The sequence below is a fragment of the Castor canadensis genome, chromosome 1 (genome assembly GCF_047511655.1).
Source record: "Castor canadensis chromosome 1, mCasCan1.hap1v2, whole genome shotgun sequence".
In the NCBI taxonomy this organism is placed as follows: domain Eukaryota; kingdom Metazoa; phylum Chordata; class Mammalia; order Rodentia; family Castoridae; genus Castor; species Castor canadensis.
Genome location: NC_133386.1, coordinates 202,074,993 through 202,087,895, shown reverse-complemented (window position 1 = coordinate 202,087,895; position 12,903 = coordinate 202,074,993). Strand labels below are relative to the sequence as shown.

General features: G+C 42.5%; 1 protein-coding gene across 1 annotated transcript in view; it reads right to left on the bottom strand.

Annotated features, from left to right (window-relative positions):
* Positions 1–1,994, bottom strand: part of Arl2 (ARF like GTPase 2) — a 38,801-nt gene extending 36,807 nt beyond the window's left edge. The window contains exon 1 of the mRNA XM_020164931.2: positions 1,926–1,994. The gene's annotated coding sequence lies outside the window, so the exon portion shown is untranslated. The remainder of the gene's footprint in view (positions 1–1,925) is intronic.
* Between the last annotated feature and the right edge of the window lie 10,909 nt (positions 1,995–12,903).

The following is a 12,903-nucleotide window of genomic DNA, read 5'->3' as shown; positions in this document are numbered from 1 at the left end:
ATTAGAAATGCTTGCCGTATGTTAAAAAATCATAGAATTATAGACCAAAATAACATATTTTTTTCTGTACATAATTCTCCTGTGTATGTGGCTGGGGATTGAACCTAGGGCCTCATGCATGCTGAGCATGCATTCTGCTGCTGAGCTGCAGTCCCAGTGTTTCTGACTGTGAAATTTTAAAAGTTTAGTACTAGTTTATAGAAAAAGGAGGCTCAAGGGACAAGGCAGCCTCTGAGTCCAAAAGTGGCACCTCCCACACTATCTTGTCTGTTTTGGTCAGTGTCTGTTCCACTTCTGTCTCTTAAACAGGGTCAGCCAACCCTGGGGGGGTGGCTCATAAATCAATTCTCAAATCTGGCTGATATCCTAAGCAATGTCACAGGATGGAACATGCTACCAAACCATCTCCCCACCTACTTTGACCTCAAGTGTCATCTCCATGATGGCAGCTGACTTTGTTTTCTTCGCTGTGGTATCTCCAAGGGCCAAAAACAGTGCTTGGTAATACTTGCTATTCAATAAATATTTGTTGATTGAGTAAATCTTTCTTTCTTTCCCTCACTGGCTCCAAACTCCAGAATCCCTTCTCTTAAAACTCACCTAGAAGTTAGGTGTGGTGGGACATGCCTGCAATCTCAGTACTTGGGAGGCTGAAGCAGGAAGATTACAAATTTGAGGCCAATCTGGACTATACAGCAAGACCCTGTCTCAAAAAAAAAAAAAAAAAATCACACATCTCCCCCTCTTCTCTAATAATCTCACTCCCTCACTGGCATTTCCGCACCTGATATTCCTGTTCAGGTGCTGGTTGGCTTAGCACCCTCTCTGCTGGAGGCCATCCCGCTGTCTCAGGTGAGACTTCTTCCCTCTAGAAACATCCTGTTACTACCCCTCAGTCACAACCCAGGAAGCACTCTAACCAAAGAAGGGTCTTTCTCTCCATTACCAGGCATTACCCAACAGCGGCTACAAGACTGCCCGGCACTCCAATCCAAGTCCTAACAACTTGGTCAAGTTCTTTTCTGTGCCATGCAGTCAGGCCCAAGAGCTGCACCTGCCCACACTGTGTTAACTTCAGCCTACACGGTGGACCTCCCTTCACTGGGGGACTGGATAGCAGATGCCCCCTTCAGATGAGGCAGGAACCCTCCTGAGATCCAGTTTCCACTCCCTACACACTTATTTTCTTTTTCTGCCTTGATTTCCTTTGTGTGTACTGTCTGCTAGTGGGTGCTCAGTTGTCCTGACTATGAAAAGATGAATAAAGGAGAATTTATTCATCTCATCATTAAGCCTTGAATTTACATCTGGGTATGTGGAGTAAAGCTTTAAAGTGGTGTGGGGGAGGCAGTCCATGCAGAGGCAGGAGAATGCAAGAGGACTATGGGACTCAGATGTGAGGCTCCGGGCATTTCCCAAATGGACAGATCATTATTACCACCCAGCTCTAGCCAGCAGATGTGGAGGCCAATTACCCAATAATTCACAACACAGAACTTGATCAACAGGAAGTGGAAGAGCAGCTCCGTAACCTTTGGGATCACACAGACCCAAGTGTTAGAGCCCATGCCCTTCCATAAGTCACTCCCATTCCCAGGCATCAAAAACAAAACAAAGAAAACAAAACGAAACATGTTATCACAACTTCCTTTGGGCTGGCTGCACCTGTCTAGCAAGCATGAGGCCCTGAGTTCAGGCCCTAGTACTGAAAAAACAAAACAATTGGGGCATCAAAGACTTGCCTTAGGGCAAGGCGGTGAGGATTAAAGGTGGGCAAGCAGGAACAGTACCCTGCACAATGCCTGGCACACTGTAGGGGCCTGCAGTCGCCTGTACATGAAGAGAACACGCCCCACACGTAGCAGGCACGAACTAAACAATAGGTGGACAAACCCGAGAGCTACTGAAAGGCCATCAGCTCTTACCGACGCCAGCGACTAGGTCCTACACGCCAGTCCCTGCCTCAGCCAAGGGCATCCTCGGGCCAGGAACTCAGCGCCGCGCATGCGCAGACCGGCGGGCTAGACCCGGGCGCGCAGCCGCGCATGCGCCCGAGGCCGAGCGGTCGAGCACGCGGCGCGGGCTCTGAAGTGGCGGAAGAGTGGGCGCGGGAACCGCTAGCCCCGCTTGGTGCGAGGTGGGCGCCCGCCCTTTTCAGAGAGCTTTTCTTACCAGTTCTGGCCGTGCCCACTTTTCTGAGGTGCGAAGGACCCCTAAGTCACAGTGTGAGAAAGCCTGGCCAAGCCTCGGAGCTGCTCGGGGCTGAGGTAACGGGCACACGCGGCCTGGTGCTCCCGCAAGGTCGCCTTCTGCGTTTCTTTCGTCGCGGAGGGAAATTACCAAGCCCGACCCCGTCCTCGGCAGCTGCAGTGGCCCAACGTCCCCTGAAGTCACCTTCTTAGCCCTGGTCCCAGGGATGCCCAGCACACCTGCGGGCCAGGCTGGGCCACTGTGGGCCTCAAGGTGGAGGCCGCGGGGCTGGCGAGCAGGTCGCAGGCTGGGGGAGGGGGGGAGCAGGGAGGGAAGTGACAGCTGTGGATGTCTGCCAAGGCTGGGCCAGCGTCACAGGCCATGCCCCCCCACCCCCCACCCCCGGCCAGGCGAGTGACCAGCACAGAAACACTAGAACCCTGTCGTCTAACCCCCAGCGCTCCATGCTGCCTGTGACAGCCATCCAGCGTTCCAGGGCTCTTTCACCTCACCTCTGCACAGAAACTCCCCAATAACGGCAGTGCTCATTTCGATCTATGGTCACCGTGCAACCAGGCTTAGCAGGTGCCATGAAAACAAGGCCTCTTGTATTGAAATGTTTTCTGCCCCATCATGTCTAAATGATCTGAATGAGTTTCTCCCTTTCATCTGACTGTTTTCACCTTGGAAGTAAGTTTTTGAGTCATGGCACTCAGATATTTGTTCAGCTCCCCAGGTCCTAGATTGCATCTTGGTACCTGCAAAGGTGGACAGAAAGATGCAAGCAGGTGTACATGCTGGACACCGTGACTTTTCTGAATTCTAGTTCCTTCATTTGTATATTTGCAGGTGATAAATCCACCACAATATCCAACCGTCTGCCATATCCCATGAGTACCTCAAAGTTGAGCGTGTCCAGATGTAGACTCAATATCTTCCTCTCAAACACTTTGCAAGTCCCTTTTTCCCCCAGGAAGGAGCATCGGATCTCTTCAGTCAGTTGCTCCAGCAATTGGGAGTCATCCTTGATTCTTCCTCTCCCTCCCTCCATCAAATCACTAAGTCGTGACTAGGTATCTTCCACATCTCTTTGTCTCTTCTTTTATCACTGTAGCCCAAGCTCCAATCAGCTTCTGTCTGGAAACAGGAGTCTCCTAGCTGGTCCCCATTCATCTCTTGTTCCATATTGCAACCAGAGGGATTTGAAAACAAGCAAACAGCCATGTGGTCATGTCGTTTTTTAATTATACCCTTTGGGTGCCTTCTGATTTCTTTTAGAATAGACACTATGATCTATTACCTTGCTTATAATGAAGGCCCTCATTCCTTCTCTGTACTTCCTTCTTTGATGATCTCATCAGTTCCAATAGCTTCAAATACCATCTAAACACTGATGACTCAGTTATATATTTCCATCCTGATTTTCAGCCCTTGCTCACCAGGAGACTGTCTTTTCAACATAACCACTTAGACGTCTAAGTCCTCTCAAACTTCCCAAAACAGGTAACATTTCCTGCTATCTCTTTCACCAGAATCCTTCCCCATCTTAGTAAACAGTATGTACTATTATCTATCTAATTGCTAAGAGCCATCCTTGATTTCCACATCTCATCTAATCCATCAGTTAATATAAAATATACCTCAAATCCAGCTATTCACTCACTACTAAACCCCCTAATACAAGTCAGCAGCATCTTTCGTTTGGAATACTGCAGCAGCTTCCTAACTGATCTCTCTACTTCTGCTCTTGTTCCCTTATGATTCATCTTCCTCAGCCACCAGATACTTAGGTATTTCTACAGCATGAGCAATTCCTCTCCCTCTAATAAAACCCTTAGCATAAAATCTAGTCTTTTTACAGTGGCCTACAAGCCTTGCATGAGCTGGACCCTGCCTTACACTCTGACTTCATCTTCTGTTTCTGTACATGAAACTACCCTTCACAGAGCATCTGTGCCTGCTGTGTATTCTGCTTTGAATGCTTTTCCTTCTGATCTTTGCATAATTGTTTCCTTTCCGTTAAGGCCTCAACTCAGTTGCAATCTTCGGAAAATCCTTCACTGGCTACACTAGCTAAAACAGCCTCCTAGGTACTCTGTAGTATAAAATCCTGTTTTATTTTCTTCTAATAAAATCCTATTTTATTTACTTCTTAGAATGCCCCTAAATATATTTAATTATTTATGTGCTTATTGTCACTCTCCATACCGCCTTTAAATCTCCAAAGACAAGAAATCATCTTTCTTGTTAACTATTTTATCAGTGCTGAACAGAGTGGTTCATAATAGGCCCTCCAGATGTATGCTGACTGACTCACTGCATAGCTGTATAGTCTCAAAACTCTGTCTTGCCTACTGCGTTCCAGGTTATTATACTTCAATCTCTCTCCTCTCTCTCTCTCTCTCTCTCTCAGTGGTCCTGGGATTTGAACTTTGGGCCTTAAAGCTTGCTAGGAAGGCACTCTACCTCTTGAGCCACTCCACCAGCCCTATACATCTCTCTTTTGAAAGTGCCATGCTTTCTCCCAACTGAGGACTCTTGCACCTGCTGTGTCCTGTACCCACCCCAAATCCCACACCCACTCTCCATTTGTACCACCCTAGCTCAAGCTCATTGCTCAGAAATGAGTCATTTGGAGTTTGCTTCCCTGACTCCAGTCCGGTTAGGCTTCTCTGTAACATCTTCCTGAATCAGCCCAGTTTTTTTGTTGTAGTCATTACACTTAAAACTATCTGTAAACTATGTGCAGGGAAGATCCAATTTCTTATTGTTTCCCACTGTATCTTCAGCACTTAGTTTCTGGCACACCATAGTATGCATGTATTTGTGAACCAAAAGAGTAAATAATGAGTGAACACAAGATTGAAACAGTCAGCTGGGCACTGGTGGCTCACACCTGTAATCCTAGCTACTCAGGAGGCAGAGATTAGGCGGATCAAGGTTTGAAGCCAGCCTGGGTAAATAGTTTGTGAGATCCTATCTTGAAAAAACTCATTACAAAAAAGGGCTGGTGGAGTGGTTTAAGTTGTAGACCCTGAGTTCAAACCCTAATACTGGAAAAAAAAAAAGATGGAAACAGTTAAGTCAGGTAAAAACTTGAGAAAACAGTATGGAATATAATGTTAGCTAATCTGCCCTGCCTACTTCAATAGAAGTGTTTGGATCATGTGAAATAGATAAGAAGGCATTATATAAACTGAAGTTGCTTTATAAATATGAGATTTTTTTTGTGGGATGGAGTTTTGAACTCAGGGCTTCACACTTGCAAAGATGATGCTTTACTGCTTGAGCCACACCTCCAGTTCATTTTGTTTGGGTTATTTTGGAGATGAGGTCTTGTGAACTGTTTGCTTGAGCTGATCTCAAACTGTGATCTTCCCCATCTCAGTCTCCCAAGTAGCTAGGATTACAGGTGTGAGCCACCCATGCTTGACATGAGATTTTTTTTGGCTAAGGCTTATTCACCATCAGATACTTATGGTCTGATGGCCTTTTATTATTATTGTGTGTGTGTGTGTGTGTGTGTGTGTGTGTGTGTGTGTGTGGTTCTAGGGCTTGAACTCAGGGCCTGCACCATGAGCCACTCCACCAGCCCTTTTTTTATGATAGATTTTTTCAAGATAGGGTCTCTTGAACTATTTGCGCATTGAACAAATAGTTGAGACCTGAACCACAATCCTTCTGACTGCCTCCTGAGTAGCTAGGATTACAGGCATGAGCCACCAGCACCCAGCTTCATGGCCTTTCAGAGTGCATATCTTTCTGTCTCTGAATAATAATTACCCCGATTCTCTTATTTTAGGTGGTAAAATATGAAGAATTGATGCTAATGTTGAATCTAGGTCATTTTTAAGGTAACCTCATTTTTGTTCTTTGTTTTTTTGTTTCATTTTGTGGTGCTGAGGGACAAACCCAGGATCTCACATGCTAGGCAAGTGCTCTACCACTAAGCTACATCCCTAGCCCTGAGGGTTCTATTCTTGACACCTTTCCTTTAACTGGCCTATTTTGCTTTAGCAGTATATCTGAGTTTTAGTCTTGTCCTTGATGTGTGATCTTGGCCATATCAGATGTCCTCATGGCAGGTATATTTTCATAAACCTAGTGAGTACAATTCTGATCTCCCCAGTATCTCACAGAATTAGATTAAAACTAGTAAGATATTTCAGATTTCCTGAGTGAAATTTTCTCTCTTTATGTAAAAAGCTATGTGGTTTTCCTATCAACTTAATTTCTTCAGGATCTGCCATTGTTTCATGCCAAGAGCAAAGCTGTATATTTTGGAAGCTTTTCTTTTTTCACCCTTCCCTGTATCTTGTGTCACTAATACCCTTGAGCTATGCACATCAGAGACTCAGTTTACAGCACCACATTGTACAAGATGCTTCCTTTCTCTTTAGCTGAGGGGTTCTTTCCACCATTTGCCCTTCTGAAACTACTGATGCTGATGCTGCTTTTCCCCTTCCTTTGTAATCATCCCTACATGTACTGTTCAGGGCAGCTCATACAAGGGTATAACCAAAAAATAAAATGTCCCTTGTTGCCTACAGTTTTACTTCCAAATGTTTTTTTGGTTCCTGGGGTTGGTAGAATTTTTAGAGTGCTGCAGCAAAGTCAGCATGATGTGAATGCTAATAAACAGGTTGATGTTCATGTAACAAGCTACAACTATTAGGTAGGGCGGTAGGAGGAGAAGTCATTTCTTGTTTTTACAGAATAAGGAGCACAATTCTGGACCTATCAACCAAAGGTCATTTTTCATTAGCTTTTAGGAAGTGGAGGATGCACTTAAGTGTGCAAAAAGTAACTTAATAGGTTAACTTAGATTCTGTGTTTTTGCGCACACACGTGTGCATGTGGTGCTGGAGAACTTAAATTTTTTTCTGGTTTATTGAGTTGTCCACTAAGGCCTTTTGATTTCACTTCAGGGCATCTTTCTAACTATTAAGTTTAGTTACTTCCCTTCCCTAAACAAAACAAAACCTGACACAGTTCCAAAAGCAAATTTATTCCTGCTCAAATGCCAATGGCATTTTAAAGGTTAAATCATCTGAAAGAGAGGGATGAAACTGATGAAAAAAATAGAATGACGTTAATAAGCATGAAAGTATCCTGAGTACTTGAGTAGTCTTAGGTCATCAATTGCTTCCTGTCTCATTTCTTTTTCTTTTTTTTTTTCTTGTTAAGAATTTTATTTTTCTTTTTGGTAGTAATGGGATTTGAACTCATGGCCTCATACTTGCTAGGCCATGACTCTACCACTTGAGTCACGCCTCTAGCTCTGTTTTTTTTTTTTTTTTTTTTCCTTTTGTGGTTTTGGGGTTTGAACTAAGGACCTTGCACTGCAGGAACTCTACCACTTGTGCCACGCCCCCAGCCTTTTTTGTTTTAGTTATTTTTCAGATAGGGTCTCTTTTTTTTGCTTGGGACTGGCACAGTCCTTGAGACTCCTATTTATGGCTCCCATGTAGCTGGGATGACAGGTGCATGTCACAATGTTCAGCTTATTGATTGAGACGCTGTCTTTCTATTATTTTTTAATTGTTGTTTGGGCTGGCCTCAAACAAAAATTCTCCTGATCCCTGGGTCCCAAGTAGCTGGGATTACAGGCATGAGCCAGCATACTTGCCTCTGTCCCATTTCTTAACACTTTTTTTATAGAATTCTTTATTGGATAATCTATGTGCTAAGTACTACAATAAGCATTTAATCATCCTAATCACCCTTAAGGTGAGGAAACTGAGAATACCTCTTTTGAAAACAGAACTCGAAGACAAACAAATGTGATTTTAATCCTTTGTAGCTCAAATTATAATTCTAAGAACCACTAATCAGAAAAGCTTGTATTTTGGTTTGATGTCTTTGTACCCAGAATGAGTTTGTCAGTAGTCACCTTGAATCATGAAAGTGACCAGGGTTATAATTTAATAACATGACTGACAAGATGACAGTGGAACCATGCGCCAATGGTTCATGCCTATAATCCTAGCTACTCAGGAGGCAGAGATCAGGAGGATCATGGTTTGAAGCCAGCCTGGGGAAATAGTTTGTGAGACTCTATCTCAAAAAAAAAAAAAATCACAAAAAAGGGCTGGTGGATTGGCTCAAGTTCAAACCCCAGTACTACAAGAAAAAAAAAAGACAGTGGAAAATACATTGGCCAAAGGAATCAACAATTTTAGCAACCTGGGCTAATCCTGGTTCCATATGGAATTATTTGACTTTGTGGAAGTCATTTCCCTCTGGTGAAGTCACTTCCCCCTGGACCTCCCTAAAAGGAGGTAGCTTTTATCTGTAGGACTCCATGAATGTCTAGTTGATAATGTAGGCTTTTAAAGATTAGGAAGTGACCTCAACAAAGATGGGCAGATCTCTTGAGACAGCCAAGGACTTTTGAAAGAGGATGGAGAAGATGGTCATCTGTCCTGAGTTTCAATTCTAAAGCATTGTGCTGCTAAATTCATAGCATCAGTTGCATTTCCCACTATGAATGTGAGTTGCCCACATTCATTAGTTAGTGGTCTCAGAGCTTGTAGTGTTAAAAATTGCTCAGTAAATGCATCTTTTTTTTGCCGTACTAGAATTTGAACTCAGGGCATACACCTTGAGCCACTCCACCAGCCTTTTTTATGAAGGTTTTTTTTTTTTTTTGAGATAGAGTCTCATAAACTGGTTTGCCTGGGCTGGCTTCAAAATGCAATCCTCCTGATCTCTGCCTCCTGAGTAGCTAGGATTACAGGTGTGAGCCACCAGCGCCTAGCAGTAAATGCATTTTGAATAAATGCTTATAGAAGTTCTGTTCAACATTGTGGAGATTTTTCCACCAGGTATCACCAGACATGCTCAGAGGCTGCACTTCCTTACTATCATCTTCCACTACAGAGTCAGTACCATTATCCTCACATACATTCAGCCCTGCTGCGGTTCTACGTAGTGACCTATATGTTATGTGAAATGAATTAATAAATCTTTGAGAAATCTTTCTAATCTCAATCCTTACATGTATTTTAAATCTAATACTTGGGTATTTTTAAGGAAAAGTTCTTGGCTTGGATTTGTCAGATTTTGCATTTAAATTAAAGCTAAGCAGTTTTGCTCTCTTGAATTTGCTTTTCTTATAAAGCATTAAGAGAAAAACTCTTCAAATCTGTCATAACAGCTGATGTTTATATAATAGTATGGATTTTATGAAATGGCTGTGTATACCATTATTTCATTTAATCTCACAATTCCTGGAGTGGGTGGAATTGCCATTATGGAAATAAAAACAAAGAAATCAAAAGGCTAAGTGACTTGCTCAGTGTCTGATCAATAAGAAGAGGAAGAAGTAGAACTCAAGCCATGTTCTTCCAATTTCAAATCTTATTTCTTTTGCACTGTCCCATACAGCCTTGTAACTTTTCTCCCTTTGTTTTAAAGCCATCATGGTTTGTGGTCACCTAAAAATGGGTTGAGAATCTGACTTTTCTGGAAGATCATAGCAGCTTGATAACAGTTACTGGGACATAGTGTCACCATGGCTACAGTAGTCAGTGTTGGAAAATAACACTGTGAAATCTTTGAACTAAGACTGCTATGTGGTTGTGTTGGATTATACTGTCTAATCTTTATTTTCAAATGAGGTAATTAGTGTGTGGTCTTTTTTTCTGAAACAGGCAGCCAGCAATTAACAGGCACAGGCCCCAGCTAGAACAGGCTACCCCTCCACCCCCTCTTTGGACAGACAGCTGCTGTGACACAGCACATGAAGTCTTCTCTCTGGACAGTCATTTCCAGCAAATGTCCTGCATTTCTTTTGCTTGGATGCTCCCAGGCCTCAGTATTTGGGGAGGTGACTACATCTTCAAAGACCCTTCTGAGTACTGAGAGCTAAATATCTATGGCAGCAACTTAGGTTTCACCAGGTGGGCTCCCTGCCTACTTAGAAAAGTCATCTGACACATCCAGTTTGAGTTCCTGCCATGCCTTGGACAAGTTTCTTTCTCAGGATATGAACAATATTTCCTCTCTGATGACTTTGCAATTGGCACCAACTATTTTTCACTGTCAACTGCAATTCTAGTCTAAATAGTCTCATAAGCTCTGGCTCCAGCCTCCACTCATTCTAATCCCAAGTAGCGAAATCAGACAATAGGGTACTCCTTACAGACAGCCCCAGATTTGAACTTTGGAAATTGCAAGAAATTCCATTCTCTAGGCATGTGAGTCTTTTGATCCCACCATATAAGAATTTTCCCTGCTGAGTAGAAATAGTATTAAGATAATATGAAGGAAAGAATAATAAAGTCTTTTATGTATGTATGGTATTTTACTACTTACAAAATTATTTTTATTATTTTATTTTTTTCCTTCCTTGTAACCCCAGGTATTAGACTGACAGAGTATATCTATATGTATCTATATTACTTCAGTCTGATTTTTTTTTTGGTAGTACTGACGTTTGAACTCATGTCTTTGTGCTTGCTAGGCAGGTGCTCTACCACTTGAGCCATGCTTTCAGCCCAAGGGCTGATTTTTTTTTATACTCCTTCAATCTGAATTCAAATTCCAATGTTCATAGCTATGAGCAGATTATTTCAACTCTGTGTCCGTTTCCTCATCTATCAAACTGATACTAGTTATCACGTAGGCTTGTGAGGATTAAGTTAGATAATCTGTAGAGATACACAGCATTTAGAACAGGGCATGACAAGGGCCAAGTGTGCTAGTGCATACCTATACTCTTAGCTACTAAGAAGGTAGAGATCAGGGCTGGTGGAGTAACTCAAGTGGTAGAGCACCTGCCTAGCAAGTGTGAGAACCTGAATTCAAACTCCAGAACCATCAAAAAAAAAAAAGAAGAAAAAGAAGGTAAAGATCAGGAGGGTAGCAGTTTGAGGCCAGCCCAGGTAGAAGGTTAGTGAAAACCCATCTCAACAAACAAGCTGGGCATGGTGGTTTGCATCTGTGGTCCCAGCTGTGTAGGAGGAATAGGTAGGCAGGCCATCCCTGGGCAAAAACATAAGCCTCTATCAGAAAAATAACAAAAGTAAAAAAAGTGCTGGAATTATGGCTCAAGTGATGAGCACCTACTTAGCAAGTGTGAGGCCCTGAGTTCAAACTCTGGTATCACCAAAACACACACACACACACACATAAAACAGAATAGGGCATGACAAAAATTGTTAGCTGAGCTCTATGACATATGTCTGTAGTCCTAGCTATTCTGGGGCTGAAGCAGGAAGATAGCTTGAGTTTAGAAATTCTGTCCAGACTGGGATTAAAAAAAAAAAATTGTTATGCAGGGCAACTGGTAGAGTGCCTGCATAGCATGTGTGAGGCCCTGTGTTCAAACCCCAGTACTGCAAAAAAAAAAAAAAAAAGTTGTTATTGGTTGTTACTGTGTACATAGACTAAGTCTCAGAGAAATTACATTGTGGACATTGGAGCTGAGATTCAAACCTAGATTCTTCTCACTTTACTCCACCTCTGCCTTTTAAATTGATACCTTGGGTTGTTTATAGGTAACTTTGATCCTTGGGAACTCTGGACCTCTTTTGGTATTATTATTTAAAATTCCATATGAAGGGCTAGGACCATGTCTCCAGTGGTAGAGTGCTTGCCTAACAAACAAGGCCCTGAGTTCAAGCCCTGGTACTGCCAACAAATAAAATAAGAAAAACTAAAATCCACATGAAGAGAAAAAGAGTAAAAGAGTGCAAGTTTTACTATCTCTACTTTACAAATAAAAGAGGTACAGAAAAGCCCTAGTGACTTAGAAAAAATCACAGTGTGCTTGATTCTTACCTCTGGGCGCATGTCATTTGTCCTCTTGGAAGAGAAGAAACACACCATCCTTTTATTTTATTTTTTTCCTTCTCTCCCTTTTGCTGAGTTCCTCACAGAAAGGAACATAAGAGGACAGAGGTTCTAGAATAGGGAAAATAAAACTTGTAATTGCCAGGGGTATAGTAGGCAATTTTAGGGCTCAGAGAAGCCTCACAAATGGTAGAGAGGATGAGTAGTGGAAAGATAGAGAAAATTATGCCTTCCATACCACCACTGGGAAACATTGACTGCACTGGCCTTGTCAGGGAATTGGCTAATCGCTTAATTTCATTTAAAGTTAATAGCAGAGGTCCTCCAAGTTGGGCTCCTAATGGTGTATTCTTTGGATTGTCTCATTATTTAACTTGAGCTCCCTTCACGTCCATTTAGGTTCCAGGGGCATGGGGAAGGAGAATACATTTAAGAGATGTTTGGGAAAATATCTTTGGGCAGTACTGAGGTTTGAACTCAGGACCTTGCACTTGTAAGGCAAACACTCTATGACTTGAACCACACCTCTAGACCTAGGAGAAACTTTTCATTGTAATGAAAACCCCTTGAATCATCAGGGCAGATGATAATATCATTAGTCTTACAGAAGAGAAATGATTTATACAAATCATAAGATAAACAACAAAACCTGAATTCTGACTTTTTGTTTTCAAACATAGAGATGGTTCCAAAACACCATGTATCTTCCCTGTGCAGGTATAAGAATGGCCCAGGTAATTATTAGCAGAGCTGAACTTAGTATATGGGCAGTGGTACTGAGTGTTGGACATTTGGCCCTTGAAGAGATGGTAGAGATTGGGTAGGGTCCCTTTCCTATATATAAGGAGCCCCATCTTATAGCCTTTTAGTAATTCTCTAACATTTCTACTTTATTTTAGATATCATTGGGAAGCA